This window comes from Euprymna scolopes, chromosome 30 (genome assembly GCF_053919585.1).
Source record: "Euprymna scolopes isolate OS-2025 chromosome 30, ASM5391958v1, whole genome shotgun sequence".
In the NCBI taxonomy this organism is placed as follows: Eukaryota; Metazoa; Mollusca; class Cephalopoda; order Sepiida; family Sepiolidae; genus Euprymna; species Euprymna scolopes.
Genome location: NC_136511.1, coordinates 25,868,074 through 25,894,848, shown reverse-complemented (window position 1 = coordinate 25,894,848; position 26,775 = coordinate 25,868,074).

The window sequence follows — 26,775 nt, the reverse complement described above, 5'->3', positions numbered from 1 at the left end:
AGAAAAATGTCGTTAATTAACTTATTACTTATTTAACATTTCTCTAGTGCTAATATTAAAACATACGAGTTTGACAAACTCATGCAAAGGATGTTTGACGATACATCGGTGGAAATTTTGTGAAAAAAAATCCAATATGAGAATTTTAGTCGGCAGTGTTGACAACAAAAAAAATATTGGCAGAAAGCAAATTTATAAGGAATTAAAGGTACCACGTGCAGGATACGTTATATTTCTACTTATCTGGCTATTTAAAAAATATTTTTAAAATGTTAAGTTACTTTGAAACACAAGAGGTATTCTGGCGTTTTTAAAGTGAACATGTTTTTTATTTAAATTATAGGAAAAGGTGCTGTGCCGTTTTGTAACTCTTGTGTATAGAAATTGGCACTCTAATACCAGTATTGTATGCGATCTTTTTGGACTAATACTGCATTAGTTTTGATATGTATGAAAATATATTTCATCAAAAAAAACTGTTGATACATGATTTCTTTATTTAAGAACGCTGAATCGCATTACTCCCTCGAAGATTCATCAGATCATTGAAAGAATACTTCCTAGGTTATTCTTCATGCAGTTATACTGCATATTAGCTCTCGTTTAATTGTATTTTTACTCTATTTTAGAGTAAATCTATTTCCTGTGGGATTATCTGCTGATAATTTAACGTGTTTTATAATTTAATATACTTATTTTTACTTTTCTGACGTCTCCCGTAGTTTTCGTACTTAATATGCCCTACTTTATTCTTATTCTATAATGTATTATATTTTCTATTAAATTTAAAAAGTTATTCTTAACTTTTAAATTAAAGAAACCAATTTAATTTTTTATTGCTATATTGTTTATTTTTATTGCTATATGTTTTATTGCTATATGTTTTTATTGCTATATTGTTTAATTTTTATTGCTATTTTCTTTATTGTTTATTGCTATATTGTAAATTTTTTATTGATATATGGCTTGCTATTCTCTAGTTTATCTTTACCCGATTTTTCCATATCTAATCTGAAAGTTTTCAAAGAGATCCTATTTCTTAAACTTTAACCTTATATCTATATAATCCCGGCATTTTCTCCTTTCCGCACACGAAGCACTTAGCTTCGAAATGCCATGGCCTAAAGGCATTTCTCCCGTATTCGCCTTTCAGTAGCAGTTATTGGATTGATAAAGTAATAAAGTGTCCATTTAAATATTTGTATTTTTCTTTTAACTTCAATACATACATACACACACACACCCACCCACACACACACACACACACACACACACATATATATATATATATATATATATATATATATATATATATATATATATATGAATGGAAATGTATAAAAAGGAATACGAAATGTATATATATATATTGAGATTATAGGGGAAGCTAATTTTAAATTGAGAAAATGATTTTCTTTCGTTACAAGTTTTTATAAAAACAGATATTCTGAGTTCAGCTTTGTTTGCCAATTAATCAGGGAGCTTCAACAGAATAGAGGCACATGACACACATCCCGCGATGTTATCAATCGAGTTAAAAAAAAAAAAAACTTTAGTGAACGAATAATTTCACAAAAGTGACCTGAACATTGGCCACCTCAATCGTGCGATTATCTACCTTCGATTATGTTTTGGCTGATATGTATAATCCTATGTTTACGCTAATAAACCAGGATTATGAGGATGAGGAAGAGGAGGAGGAGAAAGAGGAGGATGAAGGACACTATGAATGGGTAAAATAGTATTTTATAGCTTTGATTAGTTGAAAGTTGATTCTTTATTCTGGTTACTCCAAGGTCGACTGATCCGAAGTGTTATCACGTTTTATATTACCATCCTTCGCGTACGTGGATATCTTTTATAGACCTATGGTTTTACAAAATGAACGCATGTAAAATAAATAAATTAACAAACAATACCTTAACTCTACGTGAAAGAGTGTGTATATTCTTCGCTATTCAGCGAAAAGCGAGATGATTTAACCATTTCCGCGGTAGTAACGACCACCCTCGCTGATTAGAGTTATGACGCCTCCATTAAAATCATACAAACAGTCTGGCCCGGTCCTTATGCTGATATTGCGATCTTGCCCTTCATTCATTGCTCTCGTGGCATAGGCAGTTTTCAGGGAGATAAGCAAGGGTCCACAAGTATCAGAAATAAACAACGAAAGTGTATATACATAAAACATACTTGAACATATTCCATCCGATTCTGGGGAGATCTGTATACTCTCCGTTAATCGTTTACGTTCACATTTTAGTATAGATGCCTCATTCCTAAGCGATTTGTGAGTTTGTAAAGATATTAGATTCTCTCTGTTGGAAATAAGTATTTAACACGTTAGAAGGCTTAGAACTTTTCTGTAAGTTGGGATACTTCCTACCAATATTCTTACAAAACGGTACTTCTGCAGTTTAAATCCCATTTTTTTCCGTGAGTCTCGCTCGGCAACGCCTGGCGGACGACGGAAACCGCCGGGTCATACTGAGTATTCGTATGGTTAATGAGCATCTCTCCCCCCCTCTCTGGCTTTCTTACTCTTTCTATTTTCTCTCTCTTTGTCTCTATAAGAGAATAGAGAAGGAGAGAGGGAGAGAGAGGGAGAGAGAGAGAGAGGTGAGTAAACGTGGAGGTAGACACGTTTACCAGAACCAAAGGTCAGCTGACTAAATTACGTAGGTGTGATGTGGTTGGCTAGATCTGTAAGATTTGATTTGAGCTTTGAAGAAGACGGACGTTTTTCCGTGGTCTCCACCTCTTAACTGGGGAGGGGGGAGACGAACGCTGACGTGTGTGAAGAAGAACCACACAAGCAGATTTCACTTTACACCTGCTGCAGGACCTATGGGGAAAGTGAAATAAAATCTATAAAAAACATTCATCGTCTTGGAGTGATAAATCTTCGTCAAACAGGTATCAAGTCTCCCTCCGGGATGAGAAATTTCCAGATGGTTCAACAGCGAGAATAAGCAGAGGTAGGTTCAGAAATTACATGTCACACACACGATTCCCTTTATGATAATCAAACACACAACCATTTATATTAGAGACAATCACACGGAATCTTTGATGTTATATAGTGTATACAGACAAACGTAAAAAGTGTCCCTAAAAGAAGAACTCTACATAACATATTCAAATGTAACGAAAGCTCAATTTGGTCCCCCTCAAGGATAACCTCGATGATAACGAATATATAACATATTCAATTTGGTGCTTGTCGACCAGTCGCATCACCGATGCGATAATCGAACCTGTGTTTAAGAAAATACAACGTGGAAGCATGGGGATTTAGTGTCAAGAAAAAAGAAATAGACTAAAAAAAAAAGAAAAAAAAGGACAAGAAAAACAATAAAATGTATGGAAAAAAAAAAGAAAGAACAGTAAAAAAATACAAATCAACACACACAACGTAGGGTCCATTAAAACACTAGGCGAAGTAGAAAAATAATTAAGAAAAAAAAGAAAAAAAAAGAAAAGCAATACACACGTACAACCTTTTCATGAAGAAAGAAAAGGGAGACATACAGACCCACAGATGTAAAACTTTATATATAGAAAATAGTTAAAACAATGTTTATCGTATTGGGAATTAGCTCGTTATGAACGAAGAAAAATATCACTTAATGTCAAAATTAGAAGGGAAAAACAAAGAATGGCCTTATTTTGTAAATTTTTAACAACAGCCAGTGAGAAAACCAAAAAGAAAAAAAAATTGAACATATGACTGTAACGAGCCTTTACCACAAAGATAAGCACCTAAATCACAAATATGTGTTATGAATATTTTGTGTCATTTTTAAACTGTGAACTAAGCGTAACTTTTAAGGAAAAACAATATGTACTTTTGATGAAAAACAATGGATAGGTTCTGAAATGTGATTTTTTTCCTTTTTTTCACTAATTGTACGATTTTATTTCTTAGGAATTTTTTTTCTGACATGGACAATTTTAGTTCCATCGAGTTGTCTGAGACTTTATAAGTGAGTCGTTTTATTTTATTTTACAAACGACTGTATTTTAATTGTAAATGCATAGGTATTTTTTTGTAAACGACTGTGATTTTTCTTTAATTTTGAATTCTGTGGAATGGTAAAAGATGATGCACTATGCAGCCGCCCTACTTGCTGACGTGGACAAAATTTTGTTGTTTGGATTCTTGTTATTGCTAAGATGGGACTTTGTGATTGCTTATAGGATATTTTTGTATGTTTTAATTTATTATTTTTATGTAATTGATGTGTTGTCAAACGGTATTGGCAGAATTTTCTTGTTCTTTGACATTATTTTTTTTCGCAGAATGGTGAGGTGGAATCTTTGCTTGTGGGGTCTATTGAAAGAATGATTAATAAAAGAAAGAACGTGTTGCTAATTAATTAATTAATAATCATAATAGTAATAATAAAATAGGGAAAAAGAGAAAGAAATAAGATTTAAACAGTGTAATAAATGATTTAAAAAAAAAACAAGTTTCGGAAGAGTCAAAGGTTCAGTCGGTATTAATTTCAATTTTCGAAAAGTAGAATAAATGTTCTATTCGACATGAGTGACGTTTTGACCACATAAGTAAGGTAGAAAAAAAAGATAAATATAGGGTTAAATAAACTATATGAAGAAATGAAAGAAAAAAGTGGGGCGTGAATAGAATTTAATTTCTGTGGCAAGCATGTTAGAATTTTGGAGAGGTGTTGAATTACATGGGTAGTTATTAATTTCATTATTCTCGGGCAATGATTCGAATTTTATTTTTTTATCGTGATTTCTGTTGATTTCGAGTATAATCAACATGGAGCAAGTTTGAGTACTTCATGTGTGGAAATCCGATGTTTTCCGTGAAGCTATGTGTCTTCAAGGCAGGTTGCGCTTACCGATTTTGGAAAAAAAAGTTTTTTCTGACATAGACTTAAACGGAATGTATTCTGTCCAGCGTGAGCGGATCTAGTTGTAATCAACTTCAGAGAGCAAATAAAATGCCCTCTGACATGGCGTAAGGGACAGGGGGTGCAATGGCTGACGTGGCCAGTATGTTACGAATCGCTCAAGAGAAGATGAATGAAATATGTATGCAAGTACTTAGGAAAATAGAAGGCTACCCACCATATGGAATGTTAAGAGGTTTTTTGTTTCCCACAAAATACTAGTAATAAGACTAGGCTTATGATGAATAGGATAAGGCTTGGGATGGAAAAATTTTTTAAAGTGTAAAAAAAAACAAAAAAAAAACATGCTGGGTTAATTTAATTGGTATTATTAAATTAAATTATTTTGGAATAGATTTGGTTGTTTTAGTTATATTTAAGGACGTTTAGCGCGTAGTTGCATTTTTTTCATGAGAATTACAAGGCGATTAGGCTGTAGAAAGTAGTGTTTTCTGTTGTTTTATTTTTTTATAAGCCACGGTATTGTCACAAATTAGAAAATTTGGCAGGGGAAATACTATTTTAGAGTAATGAGTACCCTGTTAAAACAATACTAGTGGTTCCAGTGAGTTGGAAGATGCCACGTAGGCCCAAGCAACGGCGATAAGTCTTGTCCAACAAAAGTCTGGCGTGCGAGGTCGCGATAATTCCTCAGGGTACGGAGCGACTGGACAGTCGGTACCAAGCCTAATCACGGGGAGATAGAAGAAAGGGAAAGATGCAGATTACGTAAGGGACAAGATAGAACCTTATTATTTTTTCTTTTTTTAGAGGAATGTGTGAGGGATATCTGGGTTGGAATCTTGGGACTTGCTGATAATGCGGAAAAATCACAAAGGGAAAGCTACTTAGTTAGAAATCGATGCGCAAGTAAGCTTTGGCGCATTAGTTAGGGAGTGATGATTCCGTATCTTGTCGGGTTCCAGGAACTCAAACAGGTTCCGAGTGAATCAGTGTGAAGGCGTATCTTGGTTTAGACCAACCAAGGGAGTTAGTAGAAGAGCTTTATGAAGTTCCGAAATAGTAGATAGAATAGAACAAAGCTCCAGTAATAGGACCACTAAGAGAAAGACGTCAGGGCATTAGAGTAAAAGAAAAAAAAACTGGGACCTAGGCCTATGCTGAAAGTCGAGAACGCGAGTGGGATGGTTGGGTCGGTAGAGCATCAGACTTTTTATCTGAGGGTATGGGGTTCGAGTCCCCATGCGATAAAGCTACCACCAACATGGAGCATCCGACGTTCTGGTCGTAATTGCGATATGCTGGCCCCATTTCGAAAAAGTGATCGAAAATGGAATCTCCATTTGTTTGGCCAAGTGGTCCAAATAAAGAGTAGAGTCAGTGGAAAATATCCAACAATGCGACCGCCTAGACAAGATGTATATCTGCAAAGCTGTATCTTTGTCTAAATTGGAAGCATGTTAATGTCGAGGAGACTTTCGGGAAGCAGCGGAAGGGTTGATAGTGTAGTAGAAGAGTACTGGTGCCTGATCTTTCTTGGAGAAGGCGTGAGTCCGGAAAGTGAAAAAAAATAAAGATGTACTTCGGACATAATGATTTTTTTTAGTTATTTAGTTATTAAAAATGTATGGCTTGCCATACATTTTGATAAAAAAGGGGTGGAGGAATGTAAACGAGCATCTCTCCCCCCTCTCTGGCGTTCTTACTCTTTCTATTTTCTCTCTCTGTGTCTCTATAAGAGAATAGAGAAGGAGAGAGGAGAGAGAGAGAGGTGAGTAAACGTGGAGGTAGACACGTTTACCAGAACCAAAGGTCAGTTGACCAAATTACGTAGGTGTGATGTAGTTGGCTATATCTGTGAGATTTGATTTGAGCTTTGAAGAATACGGACGTTTTTCTGTGGTCTCCCCCTCTTAACTGGAGAGGGGGGAGACGAACGCTGACGTGTGTGAAGAAGAACCACAAAAGCAGATTTCACTTTACACCTGCTGCAGGACCTCTGGGGAAAGTGAAATAAAATCTATAAAAACATTCATCGTCTTGGAGTTATAAATCTTCGTCAAACAGGTATCAAGTCTCCCTCCAGGAAGAGAAATTTTCAGATGGTTCAACAGCGAGAATAAGCAGAGGTAGGTTCAGAAATTACACGTCACACACACGATTCCCTTTATGATAATCAAACACACAACCATTTATATTAAAGACAATCACACGGAATCTTTGATGTTATATAGTGTATACAGACAAACGTAAAAAGTGCCCCTAAATGAAGAACTTTACATAACATATTCAAATGTAACGAAAGCTCAATTTGGCCCCCCAACAAGGATAACCTCGATGATAACGAATATATAACAGTATATTGATATTCTTGTTATGAACCAGTAGTGCCAGAAATATGAATTTTCTGTTATCTTGACAACTTTTATCTAAACGAGAAACACACTGAGATCGTTGAATGGAAGGACAACTAAATACTGACAATGCGGAAACAAGTTGATATTTACAGGAGGGAAATGCCTGTAAACACTGTGACAACAAAAAATAAAATTCGGATTTTGATACTTCCACATCTTTGAGTTCATTTTCACAACATTTATGTCGCTATAACCTTCGATCTTTTTCAGATGCATCTTATCGAACGTAGGAATTTCAAACAAAACGTTTGATTAAATATACAGGAGTAGCATTCCTTGTTCCGTCAGCCATAACTGGATAGATGACCTTAGTAATTCGCAGTTGAATTTTTGTGTCGCCCATACTGAAGATTTTACCTACAACCATTAAACCTTTAAAAACTACTTTTAAAAAATAGTTTTAATGGTTCTTTATTTATTGTGTTTGTGAATATTACATAGCAGGGTTTTATCAAAAAGTCTCGATTTGTCTCAACAGAATAGTACAGTAGAGCACAAGGTCTATTCGTCATGTAGTAAAATTTCAGCTTGCGCAAAAATTACACTGTAGATTGGGACAAAAGTTAAAATTACTTCCATTTAATATGTTTATCTAAATCGCACCAGACAAGCCATGAAACAACTGTATATACAGAGCTAAAAATTAAATTCTACTTCAAAGTAAAAGTAAAATTTACGATAAGTGTGAGATGAATAGATTTCGATTCGGAATTCGACAATTTTCCCGCCTTTGTCAGAAATATCAATCATGGAATGTGAGGACTAAAGGACAAAATAACGGAAGTAAAGACAAAATCTACATTTTCTTTCCAGTTAAGACATGACATACCTTTAAATTACATCAATATGACTTTTCCTCTTCATCTTCTTTATCATCTTCTTGTTCTTCTTCTTCTTTTACTTTTCCTCCTCTTCTTCTTCTTCTTCTTTTCCTTCGTCTTCTTTTCCTTCTTTTTTTTCTTCTTCATCTTCTTTTTCTTTTCCTCTTCATTGCCTTCTAATTTTCTTCCCTTCTTCATCTTCTTTGTCTCCTTCTTTTCTTCTTTTCTTCTTCATCCGCCCCTCTTCTGTTTTCTTTGTTTCTTTCTTTCTCCTTTGTTTTTATACTCCCTTATTCTATTTTTGTTTTCTTTTTCTTATTCGTGTCTACATCGTTTTCCGCCTTGTTTTTCTACTTCCCCCGGTTTCTTTTTCTCCTTTTTTTTCTTTTCTTCTTGTTTTTCTTCTTATTCTACTGTTTCTACCTCATCTCTTTTTTTTATTTTGCTTCTTCTTCTTCTTCTTCTTCTATTTTATTCATATTCCTATTTCTTTTTGTTTTCCCCTTTTGATCTTCTTTTTCTTTTTCGCATTTTCGTCTTCGTTTTCTTCTGTTTTCACTTTTTCTTTTTGTTCTTCCCTTTCTTCTCCTCTTCCTTCTTCGCCATTCATTCTTTCGTATTTCTTATGCATTATATTCTTCCTCCTATTTTCTTTTACGTCCCCTTCTCTTTCATTCTCTTTCATTCTCTTTCTTGTTTTTCTTCTTCTTCCTCTTTTCCCTCATCCTCCTTCATTGTTTACTTCTTCCTTTTCCCTTCCCCTCTTCTTCTTCTTCTTCTATGACTTTTTCTTCTTCGTCTTCTTTGTCTGTTCATCTCCGCCCTCCTCTTCTATTGATTCAAGTCAGCAATTCGGTAATACCTTCAAGTCAACATAAGAACGTGTTTTATTTGAACGATATGCTCTTCTTTCAAGTGTGGGCACGATCATAAAGATGGACGAACCTCTGGACTTCTTTTATCTCGGATTCAATAAAGATTTCGTTGGTGTACCATCCCAATCTTTGCATGAACAACCCGCAGCACCTGTACCGCACGATAATCATATTTCTCACCATTCTTATCGGCGGAACCGAGGAGAGAGAACGGTATTCATGGCTGTTTTTTTTTTGTTGTTTTTACATTGGGATCACCACGTATCAAGGCCCGGAAGCCACTCGGAGATGAGGGTTATTTTGTGTACAATAATCACTCGTATACTATCCGAGTAATAGTTGGTATTGGAGATTTGATAACGTGTATTACTTAAGGGGGTGAGTAATCAGGAATTTGTTTATGTTGGACTTGAAGACGTCCAAATTTTAGTCAGGTGGAAAGCAGGCAAACGGAAGAGAATTGCACAGGCGTGCACTTCCCAAGAAAGCTATGTTCATTGAATCTACGTTTTGATATCAGCTGTGTTTTGTTGTTGTTGTTGTTGTTTTTGTTTGGTCGAAGCAATTATTAAAACGTGTTATACGTGTTAAAATATTACATAAATATACTTAAATCATACAAACTTGGTAAATTAATTATCCGTAAAGAAGAGTTTTGTATCACCTTAATACATATGATGATTACATTTGTTAATATTCATGATGATTACATTTATTAATATTTTTCATGATTACATTCATTAATATTTATGATTACATTTATTAATATTTATGATGATTAAATTTATTAATATTTATGATGATTACATGTATATATGACAAGTGGGGGCGTTGAGGAGCAACAGGCTTTGCCCTGTCGTAACATACGCTTAAATATGATATGATAATTTGTCCAGATTTCGAATATATTATTGTTGAGTTGTAATTTCAAAAATAAAATGGTATTTGGTCGCACCCAGCTAGAATTGAAACACGAAGCAAAACCATACCATTCAAAGCTGGTGGCGTTACCACAGTACCAACGAGACACGCATATGACACAGATTAAAAAGTAAAAATGTAAAGTAAACTCAGATAAATTATGAATGAAAAATGTATAATGATTTTCTTTTTCAATTTTTACCCTTTTTTACACCTTAAAAATTATTTAATCGGCTAAAAACCAATAAAAAGCAAATCATATCCGCTGATGTCCTTAGCATCACTCTGCGACTTTTAGTTTCGGTAGATATTGAGTTTGAAAATATGGAGACAGACAGACATACATATGACCCTTTTATATATAAGAGTACCTATTTACTATGCCTCCCCACGGGACAGAGTTAGACACTAGGGTCGTTTTTTAACGTGGAGAAAAGGTACAAAAATAAAAATTGTCTCAGTCCTGAAGGATTTCTCCTTTACCGAAAGAGAACAAGAAATAGAAGTGCAGCATCTGAAGAACAGATACTACACTTTGATCTTGTCCCGAAGGCTATAAGAGTAGCTGAAGGAGGAAGGGCCCACAACTTTGCCCGGTCGTAAAATACCCTTTTAATATAATAGTTTTATTTCGTATATATTATTATAGAATCGATTATTCAAAATAAAAAAAGAGAATACTTGTGTGCACTCAGCTAAAATGGAAACCGAAAGCATAGCTGTAGCATTCAAAGCCGGTGACGTTACAACTCTACCAACGTGATACGAATATGAGCTATTTAAAAATTAATAATAAACTAAGATGAATGTACACAATGCATAAGGATTTTTCCAATTTGGACCCATATATGACTGTTTAAAAACGATTTTTATTTGCTAAAGACGCGTAAAAGAACGGCCCGTAAAATAATCCAATCATTTGAAGCCCCTAACCCCGCATTGCGACTTTAGTTTCGGTAGAGATAGAGTTTAAAAAATATGGAGACGGACAGACAGACAGCGTTTTATATGCTAGATCACATTTATATCACGACAGAAACAGAGATGTTCGACTGAATTCATCTATGCAGAAAAATGATCAACAGTCACCGGTGCCTGTTGAACGTATACGTAGCCGATGAAGTTTATTAGTCAATGCGTTAAGTGAGTGAGACGTTTGCTTAGTTGATTAAATGCAACATCACGTTTGCTACTGTTTTGACACAACAAAGAGGGTTTGCGTAAAAGCAGTAGTGTCATCCCTACAAATCGACTAAATACGCACACGTCAGTCGGTAAGGTTTTGATCTTCGTATGAGATAGGACAAATTGTTTAGTGAATCGATTAACCTAGCAAAAAAAGAACTATCAATGGCGAATATTATATGACAAGTTCTCTCTGATTCTCTCTCCTCAGATCTCGAGCGCGTGGTTTAGTGGGGGAAACGTGGCTGGTTACCTTTAATGCATCTAAAACTAAACTCCTATCCTTACATCATCAACGCTTTGATCCCCATCTGGCATTAATTGGGATGGATGGCTCTCGTCTGGGAGAGGCCCCGTGTTTTGACAAGCTTCTGGGTTTGACCTGTACTCCTGATCTGAAACGGAACACGTACATCAAGTATGTTGCCAAGGTCGCTGGTGGGATCTTTCTACCGCTCCAGAAGATATCTCACTACTGATGCAATTCTCTATCTATATAAAAGCCAATTACGTCCAAGGATGGAATACTGCTGCCATATCTGGGCAGGAGCTGCTAAAAATAGCCTATCCTGCATTGACAGAGTACAAAATAGACTTCGTGGTATTTGGGGGATGCCCTTTTCTCTATCCTGCAACCTCTCTCCCATAGAAGAGACGTTGCGAGCCTATCCTTGTTTTATCATTAGTTCCGTGGCAGGTGCTCTTCTGAACTCAAATCTCTGATCCCGCCTCGCCAATCTTTCACGAAAAACACTCGTCTAGCTGAATCCACTGTGAAAAATTTCCCCCGCTCTTTATCTGTGCCTAAATCAAAACGTGGATTCCATGAACAAAGCTTCTTTCTTATAACTGAACGCCTGTGGAACTCTGTTCCGTCTGCCTGGTTCCCTCCGGACTACAACTTGGATGTCTTCAAGTCCAACGTAAACACATTCCTAATGAACCACCCCCTTAAGTAAACACGTCATCAAATCTCCACACTAACGTAATGTACTTGCAATAACCCTTATCCCTGAGTGGCTTCCGGGCCTTGATAAATGGTGACCACTGTGTAAAAAAAAAAGACATTGCTGAAGGATTTGAAAAATATCGAGACAAAACTGACGGGGAAGTTAAGCTGCGTACTTTCACCAATACTAACAAGCTGATTGCTAAAAAACATGTACTACACTTTGAATTACATTTTTTGCCCACTCTCAAGACCTCTAGAAATTTTAGACCTCTTAAGAATGTTCTAGTAATAAATAAGGTGTGACCCATTCCCCAGAAAGGGGAATATTTTAATTGCCTATTGCTAGAACTGAGCAAGTGACAACCCCGCTAGAATGACCTTAGAACAAGTAAATACTTCGCCATTTTAGTAGCCATGAATCAGTGGGGCGGACAAGAGCGTCCGTCGGCCATAAAACTGTTTCATAAAATCACTGATAGTTTGACAGCTGCACAGAGGAAGTTTCGGCGCTTTTACAACTTAGAAAGTAATGGCGTTGATCCATGAAAATGCGTAATGAAATGTTCGATTAATAACTTTGAAGAAACTGGATCCGCCCTAAATAAAAAAATAAAAAAAAAAAATAAACAGGAATATCAAGAAATGCTCATACACCACAGAACATTTATGCCTGTCTTACGGTACGCACGTCGGTCAATTCGTAAGCAAGCAGCTGCGGATGGAATTGCCCAGAAGACTGTTCGCAGATGTCTTACTTTAGATTTGAAATTTCATTCACACAATTCACTACCTATATAAGAGCCATGTAGGGCAATGAAGGAGTACTGTTGTTATATCTGGGCAGCAGCTGATTAAATACCTTATCTTGCCTTGACAGAGTTCAAAATAGACTTCGTAGCCTAGTGGGGGATACCCTTTTCTCTTCACTGCACGTTATCATTTTTTTTTGCAAGTGCTCGTCTGAGCTCCAATTTATGTCCCCCTCGCCAAACATTCACGAGAAACACTCGTCTAGCGTAAAACACTATCAATAATTTCCCCCACTCTTTATCTGTGCCTAAACCAAAAACTAGATTCCATGAACAAGTTTTTTTGTCTTAGAACTGCACGGCTATGGAACTCTCTTCCATTTGCTCCCTTTCCGGCTGACTATAATATGGTCGTGTTCAAGTACAACGTAAACAAGTTCTTGATGAGACGTTCCCCTTAAGTAATCCAATTTACCAAATTTCCCCGACTAACAATTACTATGCCACTATCCCATTGTCTACTGTACCCATATTAACTCTTTACCTTGATAAGTGGTGACCCCTTTGTAAGAAACAAGCAATCGGCAGATAGTACAACAGCTGGAAGAAAACGATTATCAACTGCGATGAGAATAATGTCAGCAAATGCTAATAAGCATAAACGATGATAATGAATTTCTAAGCAACTTATGGATGTCAGATGAAGGCCATTTGCATCCCACAGGTTAGGCGAATAAGCAAAACTATTGGGCAGACGTGAATTTTAATGAAGTTCATAAGAGCCATTTATACGCTAGTGAATGGTCGGTTCTGTTTGATCACATGTAATCATCGAACCTAATTTTTACAGATATATAAGGGATCTCAGTCACTATCACTGCTAATAGTTACGTGGTAGTGTTACAATCCATTGTTATACCTTAATTAGGAAGTTTTTGCCATGTTGTCAGATTTCAATAAGATGGAGCGAGATAACACGCTTCGCGGCAATCAATGACGGGTGCACGAGAACTCTTTGGTAGCCGTGTATCCTTAAAATTTGGTGGCACACTCTGCCCTACAAGATCACCAGATTTATCTGTTTGATATTTCTTCTCGTGGTGCTATCTCAGGAGTAAAAGGTACACAACTCGACCAAAGATTCTGAATAAGTTAAAACAGAAAATACAGGATGAAATCAACACACGCCCAGCTGAGAAATCGCTACAGCTTATTTCAAAAATGCGTTCATACAAAGGACGCTATCAAAAGGACGCAATTTAAAAGAAACAAACAACTTGTCATTTATTCTTAAAAACCGTGTTTAAATTGTAATTACTATTAAAAATATTTTCATTCGAACGCTCTTGGTTTTATAGTATTGTTAACAAGTTCACATTATTTTTATTGCCATGTATTCAGCTTCAATACACAAATTTATATCGGAAATTTGTTGTATTTTGGGGCCATAGACAAATCGTTTTACAAAATAAAAGAAAAAATCGAATTGTAAAAAAATGTTTGAGAAGTGATTCACTCCAGAATGAGACTAGAATTGATTTACATTTTTGAACTCCGTTGTTTACTATTTTAAATCTGAACTTATATGCACGCCCCTCCGAAACCCAATCTTAGTGAATATTTGAGCAATCCTAATTCTCGTTTGAAGATTATTGAGTGTACAAGCTATTTGTTAGTGCGATCTTTCACTTCGTAGTTCGTAACAACCTTTCTCCCATCGCCGAAACGTAGCTGTTTTACAAGGATTTCAATGGCAAGTCCTCTGACGAACTCAAACAACACTAGTACCTCCTCGACGACTATAGCACTGAAAAACCCGACAAGAAACAAAATACCACTTTTACATTGTAGAGATCCTTAGTTGCCGTAGAGTCCTTCTCCTGGAATAGCTTTTTATCTCGAAATGCACTTTGGAATCCCCTCTGGGACGCTGCTTCGCTGACTGTACTAGTATGTCCTTCATAAATAGTATCCCTGCAAATCTTGTCCCAAATAGTAGCCTCTCATGTATGTGGTCCTGTGCCTTGTTTGGAGTGAAAGTTCAATAAAAAAATCGATTTCTCAGTTTGATGCTTAGAATCTTTTTTAAAAAAAACTTGTAATCAAACGCAACACATTTTCTCTCTCAGTTGATATTGCGATACACACCTTCATTCCCATTATAACAGTGTGAACGAAACGTGACTGTACAAAATCTTAATTTAGATCTTTGGGTGATTTTTCTGATCAATCGGATCTTCCAGAACTGGTTAAAGCGACTACGTTGATGGATAATGTTTGAATTTTGCATAAAAGTTAGTTTTATTACTTAGGCTTGCAAAATATTGAGCGATTTGTTACGTGAATCGGGTCTTGTTATGTAAAGCTTAACGAAAGAGGTTTACACTACTGGTAATCTGAGGAGACTTGTCAATCAGAAATCAAAATTACGGAGGAGATTGAGATTAGGACACGAACGGTAATGCTGTAAACACTTGAAATCTTACAAGACTTCCTCGAGAGCTGAAACCACTCCAACTGAGCGACAAATACTAACTGACCATATAAAAACCACAATAGAAGTGAAACAGAAAGAAACAATCGAGAGAACTGGTACACAAAAAAGTCAAAATTATCTATACCCCCCAAAAAAACTGGCGCCAAAAAGACTGGTATCGCACCAAACAATCGCTGAATCAAGGAAGATTTAAAAGAAAGAAAAGAGAAAGCACTTATCAGACCTCAACTTAATGAGTGCGAAAAGGACAAGGACCTTCAAGACGCGTATTGTCACTCAAATTACCCTGAAGACTAAAGGGGCTCTGAGTAGTAGAAATTTGGGGAACCTTGTTGTCACTCAAACACCAGGGAACACCACGGGTTGTTCTCATGGATAAAACTTGAGTATTACCCTGTGCTAACACCTCTCTTTAGTGAATAATAATTATAATAATAATAATAATAATAATAATAATAAAATTTTAATGTCGGAATACAGGTGCGCCAAACCAAATACTCGTAAATGTCAAGGAGGATGGAAAGGCCTCGGAGAGAAAGCATTAACCAAACCTTAAGTTCATAATTGTGAAGAGGACTAGACCTGTAGGGGGCGTGTTGCCACCTAAATTCGAGTGAATACCAATGCAAGTAGAAATCAACGATTAAAGACTGTTTCGATAACACAACTTTTGCAAAGTTTACCGAAAGAAGAATGAACGTACTAGAAATCTGGCGAGACTTGTTGTCATCCAGACTACAGGGAACACCACAGGTTATTGGCAGAGAAAAAAATCCTTGATAATGACATCTGTGAAAACTCTTATAGACTACTACTACTACTACTATTATTATTATTACTACCACTACTACTAATAATAATAATAATAACATTAATAATAGTAGTAATAATAAGCAAGTAAAATTATATTAAATCTAAAATAGTTAAATAGAGCGAAAAATACATGTAGACTCTATGGACAAAAGACGAAAAGATAAACTACATACTGAGTGAATGCAATAAACTAGACTAAAATATCACAAGCACAGGCACGATAGCATAAGTAAAGCAAAAACACTCTGTACTCTGTAAACAGGTACAGCGTGGGATAAGATTACGACATTACTGGAAAAGAAAATTCAAAACAATCATTTGGAACAAGGGGACGTGGTGTCATAATATAAAACGAGACTTGTAAATTTTGTTTTCTCAGCTGACCACTGGCTGAAGATAACATAGGAATTATGAATGAAGCAAATAAGAAATAATACCAATGATTTAAAGCAAGCTAGGAACACTCCTAAAAAAACTTTAAAAGAAAATTCTAAAGAGAAATGGGAATCAAGGAGAAGACTGGAACTATTCAACGGACGGCAATTTTGAAAACAGCTGAACTCTTCCTCGAATGCGGAAACAAATTCATTTCAGTATACAAACTGATACGATGCTTGGATGAGTACAAATGACCTCTAGAATCGCGTTTCTATCATAATTGCTTGATTACATATTTGCTTTTTATGTACTGTAAAATAAAACGGTATTTTCAGATAGCTTGTTAGTTATAATCCCCTTACAATCCGTTGCTAAATCCAACAACTTGTAAACGCTATATGTAATGTTGTAAACTTGCTTCGGTGAATATTACGTGTTGTGATTCGGTTAAATATAGAAACAAATTATTGAAAAAAAACATCTATTCTCATCGAATAGTGTTCAACGAATTGACTTCAATATCCTTTAGAATTTCATTTTGCCAGTAAAATAGAAATGCTATTTCTTGGGAAAATCCACACAAAAATACAAATATGTTTATATATTTCTGAATGATTTCTTTGCAGTTATGATCACGATGCTTAATTTTCGTGTAGATATTTGGATCTGTGTGTTTCTTCTTTGATTCTGCCGTAATCATGTCGGTTTTTTCTACGTTCGACTCTTGCTACGAAAGCAAATTCTTTTCTGTTTCCGTCCGTACACCTCACATTTTGTGCAGTTGCACGTTGAAAGATACGTCGCTTATAATCAATCGGACAATGGGGTTAAATATATGATTCATCTTCCCAAGCTTTACTTTCAATCGAAAAAGTGTTAATTGATTGCTAATAACCTGAGACATTCCTAGAGGTAAATGTCAACTGCAAATTTAGACATTTTGTGTACGCCAAACGTTTAGCGTTGGCTTTGCTATATATATCAGAAATGGCTTCATCTTTTTGGAAATTTTTAGTTGGCGATTGATAATTGGTATCATTTGGATTATTCAGACTAATATTCGTATCTCAGGTGTTATTCATATACTAGCAGGGGGATAGGGTCGTGCATGGGATTTAATAAGGATCAACGACTCTTCTGCTCTCCTATAATTTTATTGTCATCAAATTCAGTTAAATCCCCAAATCGATTGATTGCTTGCTCTAGTTATGGACTCGCAACGCAAGGAGGGTTGGTTGTATTTTTTACGGCATATCAACCCTTTTCAGGTAATTTAATGCTGAATCCAGTTATTTTGAAGAACAATTTTCTAAAAGAATATATTTTTTCAAGTCGGTTTCTATTTAACCCATAGTTGAGACCCTAACCGGTACTACCACTCCGGGTCAGAATGAACCTGGGAGCAATGTCAAATAAGGGTGGCTCTACACCTCCCAAAGCTTGCGAGATTGTGTCTCCACATTGGATATAGTTTAACTTCATATCTAGGACCACCTCGCAAAGATTTACTTAAATATATTGTAGTTTACATTGTCCTGTAGCGAATTTACTGTTGATCTTATAAGATTATCTATCCATAATGGTTTCACTTTAATTCTAAAATGTAAATATCAAATATCATGGTTTAATTGTGTTCTTAAAAGAAACAGTAATTTCGAAGGCGACCCTGCCGTATCAAAGAACAAACTGTTGATTTTATAGTTTTTTTTTATTTACATAGTCACATGGTCACTAAAAATAAACTTAACCGTAGAAGTCACGTGACATGTTTCATTGTGCTTTATAAATTAATATTTTGTTGAATGCGCCCCTGTTATATAAAAGATTCGAAATCAATTTCATAGAGTGGGCCTTTCTGCTCACGCGATTCAAAATAAAATTCAAATGCATTTAGTACGTTAGGTTGTATAAAAGTGTTAACTTTTGTCAAAAGTAAACTTCCTTCTTAAATTAGATTTTTCGATAATTATCTGACACCTTTCGATGCAAAATCTAAGGAAGAACACTCCTAACTACATCAAGTACCTTAGTCGGAATTTTAAAAAAATGGCGCCGTTGTTTCGGAGCATATAGGAAAAGAATTCACAGACACATGGGCAAAGTTCCTTTATATAATATAAGAACATTATAACATAAAATGATAAGGAGTAATATTGTACCTTAAAAACAAAAATCCATACTAGACCCAAGGGCATAGTGGATAAAGCAGTTTGTAAACCCCGTTGTAAATTAAACCCTTGTTGGCGCAAGGCTCAATCCTTAGTATAAGCAACATTCAAAACACAATTGAGAAATACTTAAGACATCTACAGATAAATGGCTGACGGAACGAGGACATGGAACTCACGTTAACTAAATAAATGGATCCTTTCAGAATTCCATGCAGTTTCCTAAGTGTGACAAAGATTCCAAAGTTCAACATCATATGCATGAAAACGGTCACAGGTTACATCGAGCGAAACATTGTGAACATTACACTAAAACTCAGAACAGTAGTCTAACAAATGGACAAATAGAAAGCATACATGACCTTGTGTCTAACCTGTTGTGAGGGGGTGGGGTAGATAAATCCTAAAATAAAAACTTCTTGGGAGCAAATGTTATGTAATATTGCCAAGGTCGCTGGAAATATGGTAGGAACCTTCTACCGCACACGAAAATATCTCACTGCTGATGCAATTTTCTATCTATATAAAAGCCAAGTACGTCCAAGGATGGAGTACTGTTTCCACATATGGGCAAGAGCTGCTTAGTATAGTCTATCCTGCCTTGACAGGTTACAAAATAGACTTCGTGGCGTAGTGGGGTGCCCCTTTTCTTCCCTGCAACCTCTCTCCCAAAGAAGAGACGTTGCGAGCATGTCTTTGTTTTATCTTTACTTCCATGCCAAGTGTTCGTCTAAGCTTCAATCTCTGATCCCACCTTGCCAATCGTTCACGATAAACACCCGTCTAACTGAAACTACTGTCAAAAATTTTGCCAACTATTTATTTTTGCCAAAATCAAAAGGTAGATTCCATGAAAAAAGCTTCTTTCTTAGAAGTGCACGCCTGTGGAAATTTCTTCCGTTTGCCTGTTTCCAACATGACTACAACTCGAATGTCTTCAAGTCCAGCATAAACAAGTCCCTGATTAACCGCCCACTTTAGTTAGACACTTTATCAAATCTCCAATACTAACAATTACTACAATACTATCCCATTGATTACTGTAGACGCAATAACCTTTATCCCCGCATGGCTTCCGGATCTTGATAAGTGGTGACTGACATGTAATATGTATATATGCACGAAAAGTGCGTTTTATATATCATGGTTGATGAGCAAAAAAAAGCTAATTATTTAGGAGTTGACGATAACGAGCGGCCTTCAATAAGTTTCCAGACTTATTTTGTACAATCATTTTAATTCGTTGTAGACTCTTGAAAATTACGTGTTAGTGCTATTTTTTTTTACTTGGGGGTCACTACTTATCAAGGCCCGGAGGCTACTCAGGGATAAGGGTTACTGCGTGTACAGTAATCAATGAGATAGTAGTGTAGTAATCATTAGTATTGGATATTTGATAGAGTGTCTTACTTAAGGGGGCGGTTTGTCAGAAATTTGTTTATGTTGGATTTGAAGACATCAAAGTTGTAGTCAGGTGAGAAACAGGCGAACGGAAGAGAGTTCCACAATCATGCACTTCTGAGAAAGAAGCTTTGCTCATGGAATCTACGTTTGGATGTAGGCACAGATAAACGGTGGGAAAAATTATTGCTATACATCTCATTAAATGACTAATCATTGATTAAGTTCTTACAAAATAAAAATTAACCAACGAGTAAAAAAAAAAACATATGTCGACAGAAACTATAGAAATAGATCCTAAAATGAAAAATATCATGTCCAGTTGGTAAAAAAATCTTGGAGAAAGTGGTGTTTAGACGTGATTCGTATCACAGGACTTTCGCTCACCCAAAGATACAAAAAGAAAATGCGATGAGGTTGCAGCAGAAGTTATATTCCAGTGACATGAACGCGTATGAACATTTACGATTGTAAATGCGTCTTTTTTTTTTACAGTATCTATCATCGTTTTTTTTTAGAGATATCACAATATGAGAATGACTTTTTAAAGAATGGATGTGCTAGAAATTGCTTTCTCGATTGCAAAAAGGAAATTATCAAGTCGGAGATTCTAGTAGCATTAACCGACCAAAGATGTTGGACAATGACTAGATGAAACAAAAGTTGAATGAGATTGCTGTTTGACAACCAGACAAATCGCAAATAGTCTGAAGATTTTCAAATCGAACGTAATAAATAAATGCCTTTAATACTCATCAATACACGAACTTTTCGATAAATCTATATATATATATCTATAAAAGTGAACATGTTTGTTTATCTGTCCGTGTGTCGTTCTGTGTGTTTGTGTACATTTCCTACGAACTCTATCAATTTTAAGTCTACAGGCTCGAAATTTGATATATAGGGAACTGAGATTTGGGAAAAATCTTTGTGATCGGTTTTCGGCCAGAAATATGGAAAGTTCAACGATTTGATCTTTGAGAACTCTACCAAACTGCTCCGACAATTTTGACTTAAAACAATTGAAATTTTAGATATAGATTCCTTGGACATGGACCTAACTTAATAATTGATTTGAGCCGAAAACAACAAAAAAAATAGGGGTTATAATAGGGGTCAAATAAAAAAAAAGTGACTTCTGCTGTCTGTACCAAATTACTTAGACAATTTCTGGTCTAAAGATTTGAAATGTTAGATAAAGGGCATTCAGAGGTAAGGCAATCTTTTTAATCGGTTTGGGGCGAAAATTTTAAGTTACCAATATATAAATCTATGTATGTATGTTTGCATGCCCGCATAAACTTTTGACAGAGGCGACTAATTTTATCAAGATCAGTATCGTTTTGAAGTTCGACCTTTCAGAAGAAAAATATCGAAAAATTGGCTAAAAACATTAATATCGTCACCTTCAACTGGGCAATTTTTGTAAAGGGGGGTCGCTTTTTTCACCGATGTTTTTGAAATTCATTCTCTCCGTTCGGTTATCTAGTCTTAATTTAAACATAAGCCACTTTCGGTTTGGTGGTGATCGTAACAGCCAAGACGTCAGGTTTTTTTCCCCGTTCTTTTCCTCCTTCGCGGTAGGGGTTCGAGCTTGCCTTCCTACTACCACTTTTTGTTGTTTTTTTTTAGCTCAACCTACATATCTAAACACCCGAACAACATCGGGCTGAAATTTTAGTGCAATATAAACTCCCAGTCCTTATTCAGGAGACATATATGACTTCTTTGATGGTAAAGATATACTATTTTATTAGAATTGATATAAGATATTATACGCAGGTTTTCATGTCATATATTGATTAATTAAAATATAATAAAATGATTCATAAGAATACTGAAAATATGACAACGTGAAAAATCTGCATGTCTCAGCAAAAGCGCTGTTAATAAATTCATCTCTTGACTTAAGATAGGTAAACCATAATCTCGTCTGCATATTAACTACGCTCGACTGATGAAAGATGTTTGCTTTATTATGCAGTTTTACTAAATTATCACAAGTAATCATACACCGACAAGTAAACACACAATAACCATCTTGCAGTTAATGTTAAAAGAACCTTTTGTAGGAAATAATTACTTGATTAAAACTTACATTTGAGGCAAAAAATTTTGCTTAAATTATGATTTAGAAAAAGCAATGTGGAAACGAAGTTGCACTGATAAAATATTGAGAATGTTGTACTGTTTTCAATATTCTAAGCAAACATTTTATTATATCATTATAAGTTATTAGTAAGATTAAGCAGTTCTTCTTTTCTCATAAAAAAATAGTTTACATACATTATTATGTTTCTCTTTTATTTTATTATCATTACTATTACAATTAAGCCTCCCCTTTTTTTCTCATACGGAACTCCACCTGAATGCGTTCATTTTAGTAACTTTCTAATGTTCTGTGTGAAAATCTCTTAAATCCTTCATTTATTAGCACTGCAAATACGACTACCTGTTCTTATTACATGTGTTATCTCTTACATAAATAACACTTTTTTTATTTTTCTGATTATTTCTTAGTATTTTCATATCATTTACGAACTTAGAGGGAGATGAGCGATCACCTGAATTCTTAAATAGATGGCAGACTGATAAGATTTTCCAGGGTGTTGGGAAGCAATTCCCTTAAGACAACGCTTAAACAGTTTTGTAAGTATGGAGGCAAGTTCTGGTTGAAGCTTTTCAACACTATAATTGGGAATGCCGTCACGTTTGCGGGAATCGAGGTTCTTGATTAGCTTGGCGACATCACGCACATATATTTATATGTTGCATAGCGTGTTGTCTGTTATAGGATGAAATACGAGGAGTTGATGGCCTTCGTCACATAGGGTAGAATTAGCTGAAAATTATTAGCAAAGAGTTTAGCTATGTCTGATGCTGACGAGATTACCTCAGGCCCATTGATGATTCCTTCATTGCATTTTTATATCATTTACTAACTTATCAAAATCCGTTTTAAATTTTATGTTTTCAAGAGTAATAAACAGTTTTTCTTACTGCATTATAGAGAATGAATTCTATGTTTAGTTCGAACCTGAAGCAATGAATGTCTTCTTTTCTAATGATTCGTTAATACTATTCAACAATAATACACTATTTTTCCATAATAATATGTATGGATTACAGCATATGCGATCTGCTTGGATGTTAAAAAATCTAGTTTAAAAGTACATGTTAGCCACATCGTTGGTCATTTCTGTAAACGATTCAGTGTTGGTACTTCATCTTTTGAAGCAAACATTACTAATACAGTTTGATGATACTTTTGCAGTAAATCTTATCTACTGTGCGTATCTATATATATTAATAGGATAACGTGTGTGCTCTTGTGTGTGCCACTCTTACCGGCAAATTTCATTGGTTGAGATTTAATTCCGGAATAGATATTAATTCTGGAATACACAATTGCGAACTCTCGAGGCGGCTTTCGATTAGCGTGTTCTCATCGCTATAGTTGTTTTTAATTCTATAAAATTTAGGGTTTCATATTTCTGGTAAATGTAAAAGTTGTTAAGAAATCATTGATTTTAAGTTATTCCGTAACAAGAAATTATCAAAAAAATCCCTTGTCTGGCGGAGGCTATAAGTTTTTTATAATTAAAAATACTTGGGACAGAAATTGATACATCACTGCAGGTTAATACTTTGCAATATATACGACAGTTATTTGGTTTTTTTTTTTCATTGTTTGTTTTTCATTGTTTTATTTTTCTTCGAGTGACCGATCAACCAACCGACCAACCGACCGACGCTGGTGTTTTTGTTATTTAAAATAGTATCGCTACTACTACATGTTCACTTGTGTGTGTGAGTGTGTGTATGTGTGTGAGTGTGTGTGGGTGTGTGGGTGTGTGTCTTCTTACGCTCACCTATGTGTGTATTCTTGATATTCATTGTTTCTGAGACGGGTATATTTGCTGATGAAACCATTCTCTATAAGAGGCACGAGGAAATAAAAAGTGAACACATATCTAAGGAAATGGAATAAACACCAGATGATGATCTCCAGCCTGTAGTTGACTGGGGGCAAACATGGATGGTCACATTCAATGCTGTGAAGTCTAATTTTGTTTCCTTCCATAATTACAAGAAACCTTCTCTACCAGCAATAGCAATGGTTAAGAACACATTACGCAAAAGTACTTCCTTTAAACTCCTCGGCCTAACGTTTACAGGGAACATGACATGGAATAGATAAATTGAAAGCATTGCCAAGACTGCTGCAAAGAAGATGAAGTCCCTCTAACGTGCTAGTAATCTACTTACGCCTGAATGTATCCTGTATCTCTATAAGGCCTCCATTTCCCACGTATGGAGTACTGTTTTCATATTTGGGCTGGTGCATCTGCTACTTGTGTCTTATTCCTTGACAGGGTTCAAAAGAGAGTCGCCAACCTAATAGCTCCTGAACTGTCATCTAGGCTTACACCTCTTTCCCATCGATGAAATGTTGCATTCTATGCTTGTCCTTCAAGTACTTTAATGGTGAATGCGCTGACTTGTACCCCCTCGACGTGAATATCCCCGACAAACCTGACAAGCAGCTAAATCCCACTCCTACACAGTAGAGATCCTGAGGTGTAGGAAAACCTACTACTCCAATATTGTCTTTCCCAGAATTGCTAGACTTGGGAACTCCTTCCGGGATGCTGCTTTTCCAACTGTACTGATATGCAGAAGTTCAAGTGTAATGTTAACAGACATCTTGCTACTCATCTTCCTTTATAATATCCCAGCAACGTATGCCCCTGATGGAAGCCCCCTACTTTTAAGTGGAACTATGCCTTATTTAGAGATAAAATTGAATTAAAAAAAAATTACCTCTTCTTTGTTTATTGTTCTATCCTTTTCTATTGCTCTATTACTGTATTAATATATAGGCTTGCTTAGATAAATATTGTTACAGTTTTAACAAAAGGGCTAGAATAATATGATTGTGTCTCCATTCGTGCGAAACGCGCACAGAATGCCCAGTAGTAATATATTACATATGAAAGATGCCGCTATGGAATTTCCACAGGTCCGGCTAGTATTTATAATTTTTTATCACAAATAGCCGATTTTTCTTTCTCTGATTATGAATAGTTCGTTTCCAGCGTGGGTGGTGTCCTTTAGACATTTTGAATCGATTTTTGTTCACCGTTATCTGCTTTATGTAATAAATTACTTGCGTCGCTTTCAACGCATGTTTCATAATAAGCTTGCAAATCGTCAAATAAACGTTTAATGTTAATGCAATTTTTGACAACATTCTCTCCGACTCCACTTTGCATTTTATTACTAAAATATTTAACGGTGCTCCTAAAATGCGGATATTAAATGTATAACTATTTTTATAGAAATTTTCCACACCCAAAAATAATTGTAATAATGCTATATAAGATTACCGAAGTTAAGCAACCTTGAGCCTGGCAGTACAATATTAGTTATCATTTTGGAATACTAAGCGATGTATGTAGGAGTTTGTCAATACCTGCATAAAAAACTACTAATACCTAACGTCGTCATCTCCCCCTTAACGGGGATATAGATGCGACTGGGGACCGCTTGTGAACATACTATTCCATGAAACTTTCTCCTACAGAGGAAGTCGATTCAACTTTCTTGGGGTGCATGCCACTAGAATTAAAAGCCAGTTGGTGAAACATATAGTTTATCAAGTTTGTATCCGGAGTCTTATCATTTCCGTCTAAGATACTTGATTTTTTTTCTAGAAAAATTACCATTTTTCCAAATTCAATATAAACGCATATTTAATTTAAACGTATGTTCAATATAAACGCATAGATCTATTTTAACAGTTCGATTTCGTGTTAAGAATCAATCATGTTTTGAAATGAGAGACAGAAGTTCTTTACGTCGTTCAAGTGTGCTTGGGGTGTGTTTTTTTGTTTTTGTTTTCATTATTTTTTTTTTGTTCGTAAGTAATTCCCTGTTAAATGTTTTACCACATATATCATAATCATAATTGTTTCGATAATGCATTGTATCCATATTTTTTTTTTTACCAAAATAAATTTTTTAAAAATATATTCGTGCCTGGACTATAAGTGTTATTAAAGGAAATATTGATATCCGTGTTTTCCATGTTCAACAATATCAATTTATCATTGATATTCACATTCCTCACAAATATTACACCGGCAAGGGGCATGTTCGCATGTTATTCGATAAACCGAAAATAATTTTGTAGTTTTATTTTTTTGGCTTATGTTTAAACGGCTTTTGAAATTATTTTACTGGCCCACTTCTTTTTGAAATTGTCTGATATATGCATCTTGTCGGATACAACAAATTTTATAATCGAATGTAAAACTTTACTTTGATGGGATTAGTAGTTTTCCTTTTCTAATTCATTAACATTTCGATAATTCGTATTTTCATATAAGTTCACACGTTTCTACGGGTATTTAAAAATTATTGCAACACTGTACAAATACTTTCGTGATATATGAGAATCGTACAATGATTTGATGATAAGGGAAAATGTGTACTTTGTTCGTTTTGTAAACAATTACTATATTTTTCGCTTTCCGAAACCCTAAACTAAAATAAAATCACCGGGACTTGTATCATTTTATATTATTTCATGATAGAGTATGTTCTTTTAGACATATTTAAAACACATTTTTGACTCTAATCCCTTTTTTTTTTCAGTTTCTATATATAATCTGCTCCGCATCTTGAGTTGAGCATATTGAGAAGTGAT